Below are 7,901 nucleotides of genomic sequence, written 5' to 3' on the forward strand. Positions count from 1 at the left end.
GTGGTCGTGCCCCCCCTTCAGCCCGCTCACGTTGTGGCCCCGGTCGCACCCTACTGGTCCTGCTGGCTGCTGCTGGTCGCACCCCTTTAGGCTACCATCTAGGCCGCCCTTTAGGCCGACAGTAGCTGTTTTCTTTCCCTCCCTTGCGCTTCAGGGTGGGCTACTTCACAGCCCTCTCCGGGCTATTCTGCTCGTGTTCCGGGGAGCTGAGTTCCTTGGCTACTCCCAGACATTGGCGGAGCTTTTTGCTTCAGCATTGAGCGATCTGTTTTCATTCCACGTAGGCTGACGTTTGGGGCTTTCTTTAACCAAGGGTTTTTTGGGATTGTAGAGGTTGGTTGCAAGTTCTTGGTGGGTATTTTCAGCAGAGGTAGCTCCTCCACTCAAGACAGCGCAAGCTGAGACAATGGAGGACACTAATGCCACTCCCGTCACCAAACCTGAGGAGATTGAAGTCAGAGTTTCTTTTCCTCTTGACATTGTGCAGATGATTGAGGTAGCAGAGGAGGGTTTTCGTTTGATGCACATCATTGGCTTTCTACCCGGTAGAGGCCAACAGTTATGTGATTAGGTGTACACCAGCATGGCCTCATTGGGTGTCTCAGTTACAGTTTTTCGATTGCTTGGCAGAGGGTACTTTTCTTTTGGCCTTCAATCTGCAGAGCAGGCTCAAAGAGTACTTATGAGCTCACTGATTCAGTTTCATAGCAAAGTCATCCATTTGTGGCCTTGGCGGAAGCACTTCAGTACTACTTTCTCGGGACCGCGTTAGGTCTCTTTTTGGATGCTTTTCCCTGGACTTCGTGATGAGGTCAGCTCGTCGTAGAGCTATGGAGCATATGGCTAGCGTGGCAGGTACAGTCATCCCATCAGGTGCTAGACTTTCCTATGCTCAGTCACTTGTTGGTACAAGTGTTACAAGGGTCAGACTCACTTCAGAGTTCCCCCCTCCTCGACCTTTGCCTACTTTGATTTCGTACTCCACGGGAGATGGGGTACAGATGCAGCAGAGGGTTTTGTACGAGGGGCTTCTTGATCAGTGTCTTTTCTGTCAGAAGAGAGGTCACTTTATTAGGGATTGCCCTGGTCGTCGGCCTCGATCAGAGACTCCGGATCCTTCTCATCCTTTGAGTGACCTAGAGCCTTCAGTTCAACCGCCAAGGGTCTCTGAGCCTACTTCGACTCATTCAGCAGAACGAGAGGAACCTCCTCTGGGGGAGCCTCCAGTGAACTCAAAGGACCTGGAGGTGCCTCTAGTGGAATAGATTTCATGGAGAGCTCGGAGGAGACAGAGACAGAGAGAGAGCCAGCAGTATGAGCAGCCCCAGGTATGAGCTCACAGATGGCAGAGAATTGAGACACGTGCAGGAGACCCTAGAAAGGGGAGATGCAGAGGACCATCCACAGGCAAGTCTTGACACTGTGCAGGAGACGGTAGCTCAGGGAGTCGAGACACATGTGTAGAAGACCTCGGAAAGGGGAGATGCAGAGGACCATCTGCCAGTTCTTGACATTGTGCAGGAGACGATAGCTCAAGGAGTCGAGACACATGTGCAAGAGACCCCGGAAAGGAGAGATGTAGAGGATCATCCACAGGCAGGTCTTCACACTATGCAGGAGACAGTAGCTCAGGATTTCATGACTCTAGATACTACTACCCCAGAGGTTCAGATATTGGTTACGGAGATAGTTATTCAGCAGGAGACTGCTCAGGCTACAGTTACTGTGATAGATGCCTCTCCCAAGCAGTCCATTGAGAGAGTGGTTTTTTTACGACACAGGAGCCCATCCTAGGATCTCATGCGCATGTATGAGGTTCCCTCGAGACCCCTTTCACAGCCCCGTCGCACAGTACCTTCCTTTGTTGCTATGCGAAGCGTCCTTTTAGACACCCCTCCTAGTACAGCCACGTAATCGTAGCTTTTCACTCCTGGTTTATCCAGATCTTTTGCGAGTGTGGTCATAGATTTTGCTCAGCACCCAGATAGGCGTGAGGATTGGAAGATCCTAGCAGATGAGATCGAGTGAGAGTATCAGTCACCCATGCGGATAGGCACCTCGTTGCAGTTTCTTCCTCTCCCTCTCACTTATTCCAGGAGCAGAGTTAGGACGGCTCAGCCCTTTTCAGCTCTTCTGACTCCTAGACCTGACCCCAGGATGGTTGACAAAGATCTGCCAGTTGAGTTTTGGCCCTTTTTGGCTTGAGGGGTTATCACAGACTCCCTCACTCGATTGGAACTTCTACCGGTGTTTTGCCAACGGTCAGAGGAGCTAGAGGAGTACTTGGGATCTGTTACTCTCTCCAGAGGGGGGCACGTTCTTCGTTTCTTCGTAGGTAGCTTTCGATCTTGGGGGAGCGAAAGCTGGTCAGCTGAGTTACTTGACAGCGAGATTGCTAGACTGCTCATGTGCATGACTTAGTTTTCATCGGTTCATCGTATCGTCGGCTCGCAAATTCACTCTTGCCCTAGGACTCTTCGACCTGGCTTTGGTGGCAAGGCCTTTTTGTTTCTGTTCTTTGAGATTCAAGGAGACTTTGATTTGCCCAGGAGTGCCGGTTGGTTTGACTTTCAACTCCTCAGTTCGCGCCAGAGTAATATTCCCTTAGATGGAGCCATTTTACATGAGTTGGGGTAGATTTGGAGTTTGATCAGAGACCCCGACTTTGGATTGCGCCGTCAGAGAGACAGTTTTGTGCCGTTGACACTGGCACACCCTCACTTCCATCCGATCTCTAGGTTGTCCATCATTTCTTGGAATGTGAGAGGACTGAACGACCGCAGATTTACCTTAGATGCAGATGGTCGTAGATTGGGAGTTCCTAGATTGCAGTTGCTTAGGGACTCCCTTCGGTTTATTTCCTCAGGGTCCCCTCCAGACATTGTGCTTATCCAGGAGCATAAGCTCTCCTAGGACAAGATTGACAAATGCAGATCCTTACTCAGAGGACAGAGTCGGACATATTGGAGCCCAGCGGATGGCACAAGGGGAGGAGTTTGCATTTCAATTTCAACTAGGTGGGCCTCAGAGATCACCCAAGAGGGTACACTAGTGGAGAGCAGAGCATGCTATGTTATTCTTCATATTGAGAGCACAGCAATTGGTGTTCTCAATGTGTATGCTCCCACGGATCCAGCCCACAGACGTGCTTTTTGGAGACAGCTCAGAGAGTCCCTTCCTCAGGCAGACACCTGGATTGTTGGAGGAGATTTCAACATGGTTGAATTCTCTGAAGACAAGTCAGGTCAGACAGAGGGTGGCCTCTCTGATAGGGAAAGAGTGGAGTGGGATAGTTTTGTTTTGCATGCTGGACTTCATGATGCAGCTTGATTGGATGACTTTCGTTACTTGGCTGACAGTCTTCAGTTCTCTTGGTCTGGGGTTTTCCATGGCTCTCTTTCTTTGGTCAGACTTGACAGGTTTTATATTGGCCAATGGGGCCAGGCCAGAGGACAGCTTGGGATCCGATTGGGATTCGCCCGGGTTATGTTTTATCTAACCATGCTCCAGTCCTATTACAGATTCTTCCTACCTCTCGATTGGAGAGCACAGGCTCAGTGAGAGTTCCAGACTTTGTTTTTCAGGACACAGAGTTCATGGAACGGTAGACAGAGGCTTGGCTGTCAGAGGATACTCTTGTGGATCAGGGCTGGTTGATGTGGGTAGAAAGGGCTTTGGCTAGAGTCAGCATGGCCTACCAGTTGAGGACAAAAGAGGAGAAGGAAAGCTCAAAATCAGAGATCGGAATGCAAGAGCAGAGGTATCTAGACTTCAGAGATTGATTCAGAGTTTTCCTCATTCTCTTTTCATCAGAGGGCAGCTTTCGGAGGCTCAGGAGAGACTAGAGGAGATTCAAGGCAGGAGGGCCCAGTTCAGGTTTTACTCCCAACAAACTTTTTGGATTCATAAGGGGGATAGATGCTCTAGAGAGTTCTTCAGGGCAGTGGGTCAGAGATACTCTTCGGACCGTCTACGTAGACTTGTGGATGAGGCCGGGTCTCTTCAGATGGACCCTCACCGTCTTGTTGAGATTACTTCTGATTTCTATTCCACTCTTTACACCGCCGATCCAGTCACTGAGGAGATGATCAGAGCCAGAGAGGAGATTTGGAGCCATGTCCCCCTAATGGTCTCAGATAGGATAAGTCATGTTTTGGATAGCCCACTATCACTCTTGGAGATCACGGACGCGTTACATGAGTTGCCCAGAGACAGATGCCCGGGGGAGGACGGTTTGTCGACACTTCTTTTTAGAGCTCTTTGGGATATGATTGGGCCTCATCTACTCTCTGCCTTTTCAGATACTCTCGATACAGGATCTTTGGGCGAGACATTATGCACAGGTATGATTTGTCTCATCCCGAAAGGGGGAGACAAGACTGTCCTACGTAATTGGAGACCCATTACACTTCTAGGGACAGCCTACAAGATCATAGCGAAGACCTTGGCTCTTCTTTTAAAGCCTATGCTGCTAGACATCATCCGAGCTACTCAGACAGGATTTGTCTAGATCGGAGTATCTTGGATAACATCTTTACTTTTTGGGAGGCCACTCACTGGGTGAAGGAGAGTCAGCAGGAGATTGCAGTTCTTCTTCTCGATTTTGAGAAGGCTTATGATAGGGTGGACTCGGGTTTCTTGGAGGACACTATGAGGAGGCTAGGCTTCAGTGATAGATGGATTTCTTGGGTCTTCTCACTTTCCTCCCACTCTTCTAGCAGGATGGTGGTCTGTGGAGGCAGAGGAATGGCTTTTCAGCTATCCAAATCGGTATGATAGGATGCCCGCTTGCACCTTACCTTTTCCTTTTCGTAGCGGAGGCTATGGGATACTTTATGTAGGCTACCAGTCATGGCACTTTGGGCCTCCATCTGCCTATCCGGCAGGAGCACGAGCTTTTGGACACTGAGTTTGCTGATGACACGGCACTGACAGTTAAAGGAGATGCATATAGTCTCGCTACTGCTACGAATTCAATTGACAATTTCTGCCTAGCCTCAGGGGGACTTGTCAATTGGAACAAATCAAAAGGCATTTGGACTGGGGCTCAGCAGGATACCTCGGCATGGGGAGGAGACAGAGGCTTTGTATGGATTCCCAGAGGCACCTCCACGAGATATCTAGGCTTCTAGGTTGGCATTGAGGTGTCCCCGACGCAACAGTTTGCCCCAGTTCTTGAGAGCATCCGGAGAAAGCTAGCCTACTGGAGTACGGCTAGACTTTCTTTGGCCAAAAGAGCGCTGGTACTCAACCAGGTTCTACTAGCGACTATGTGGTACGTTGCGTCATGTTGGTGCTTTCATGTTGATTCGATCCATCAGGTGAGGAGATTGCTCTGGAATTTCTGTGGAGTGGTAGCGACGGTTCTGAGGACACTAGGGCCAGGGTTTCATGGGATACTATCACTTTACCCTCCTCGCAAGGAGGACTTGGGGTTCTTGATCCTGAGATGCAGAGCAGAGCCCTTTTAGTCAAACTTCTTGTTAGAGGTTTGACTCCAGGAGATCAGCTGTGGAAACAGTTCCTACTGCATGGGATTCACCAGTGCATTCCTAGAGCAGCAGACCGGTGGGCAAGTAGAGTCAGTTGGATCTTCCTGATGGACCAACATTCTCAGCCTTCCTCACCACTTGTGAAAAGGCTTATTCAGATATGGGATCATTTTTGACAGCACCTCATCAGAGCCATTCCCTCCCCCAGAGAGGAAATTGCCCGTCAGCCACTTTATCATAACCCCCTAGTTCGGTATCAGGGATCTTCCCCTGGTACAGAACTTAGGACTCCCTTGGCCAGATGGCATGCTCAGGGGGTTGTGACAGTTGGAGATTGGTTCAAGGGAGGTGTGGAGATGTCAGAGGAGGAGATCAGAGTTAGACACAGGCCACCTGGGCAGATTGCTACCACCAGATTACTGATCATGAGAGCTATTCCTCAGGAGTGGAGGGATATGCTTACAGATCCAGCCTATGTTCATCCCATCTCTACTTGGTTAGGTTGTTTTAGTGAGGTTGGGTTATGCATTAGAGTTCGTTTAGGACCGGCACTATTTACTTATTTTGAGACGGACTCCTCTCATAGATTGTATCCCACTCAACCCCTGGATCGACAAGAGCTTCTTTGGTAGAGAGTCAGAGTCATTGGTTGCCTGGGTAAGGAATGGGCTACAGATCCTTCCAGGTTGACCATTGTAGAGGATCCTAGATATGGAGACTTTGGATTTTTCAGGGTCGACCTCTCGCGGAGCTCGACTGGTGAGTGGACATGGCCTGCTTCGGTGGCAGGCGTTCGTCCTCTTCCCTTTTTCCAATACTCGATGAGGGCAGGTTACAGGCTTCAGCAGAGAGACTCTCATCACCTACCATCTGCCTCACAGCATTGGCACGCACAGGGACTTACTGCAGAGCTCTTCCTGAGCTACTGGACTCACTTTTGGGGCATCAGTAGAGCCAGGAAAGTCTCCTACTTTCTTTGGCTCACTATACATAGGGGTATACCTGTGGGTACTTGGCTTCAGCAGATGGGTAGACCCTCCTTGTGTATGCGTTGTCAGCTTGCAGAGGAATCTAGTAAGCATTGTTTATGGAGCTACTGCCCTAGCTCTAGAGTGATATGGACAGGTATCTTCAAATTGTTCTCATATGTTACATCCGAGTCCTTTCTGATGACATGGGGCGCTGCTCTTTGGGGGAGAGGATCTGGAGCCTTTGCTCTCTTTGAGTCAAAGCCAGGAGACCACGGTTTCTTCATGCAGCGTCGCCAGAGACGGCATCCCACAGATGTCAACATCATGGAGCCGCAGGATTTACTTTTGGTACCTATACTAGCTCAGGATTCCATGCCTACTTCACCTGCAGGGTCAGCCTGGGGAGGTGATTTCCAGCATTACTCTATGGAGGATATGGTGTTCACGATGTTCTTTTGTCCTTGGGGGCCATTTATGCACGGAGGCTGACACTCTCGCTTCCATTTGGGTGGAGATTATCTTCACTCTCAGGAGTCAGTGGGAGCGGTGTACAGGCACCTCTTTGGCAGCTCGTGGGTGACTTTTATCCTTCATGAGGACATGGGACTCCTCATTATTTTTTCATTTGACCCCTTTTGGGATGTCGTGGCATTTTAGACTACCACCATGGCTTTTTTGCCACATTGTTGAGGCTAGGGATAGAGTACTTTCTCTCCCACCTGTTGTATGATTTGTTTTGAATGGAATATATCAATTTTCTCAAAAAAAAAATTATTATTTTTATTATCTAAGAATTCATACAGTTGTCTATATTGCTAGGTAAAGTGATAACAAGCCGGGGAAAACAAGCATTACCTGTCTACCCAAACATAACTATGATGTTCCAACACCTAGTTTGTTTGGATGGTGGCAAGTAAGTGGACCCCGACCTCGGAACCTGGACTGGCTGAGGATTTGACATCTTTTTTCAATATTATGTTTGTCAAACTCAATATTATTAAAAATTCGTAATTTTGATCGAAATTTTTGCAAAATCTATCTTTCAACTTAGATGTCTCAAGTATTTTTTCCTTATATGTTTCTCTTTTTTAACTTTTTATCCAATTGATGGAATTAATTGTATGGCTCAATTATTGATGGGACTTTTTAATCTAAACACACACTTTGATTTCCCAACCAGCTTTGGTCGGACTAGTGCCATTACAATTAATTCACATCCATTGGATAATTATTTAGCATGGGTAATCCCTAGTCATGTTGTGATCCACCTTATTTCCCCCCCTAATTTTTTCTTAAAATCTCCTATTTTTTTGTAGTCTCCCCTATTTTCCCATAATTTTCTTTTATTTTCCTAATTCCCCTAATTATTTCCTAATTCTCCCTATTTTTTCCATGTTTTTCTTAAATTTCAACACTTTTTTCCTACTTTTTCTTAATT

The sequence above is a fragment of the Dipteris shenzhenensis genome, chromosome 7 (assembly GCF_047967505.1).
Source record: "Dipteris shenzhenensis isolate YYH24624 ecotype China chromosome 7, Dip_SZ_1.0, whole genome shotgun sequence".
NCBI lineage: Eukaryota > Viridiplantae > Streptophyta > Polypodiopsida > Gleicheniales > Dipteridaceae > Dipteris > Dipteris shenzhenensis.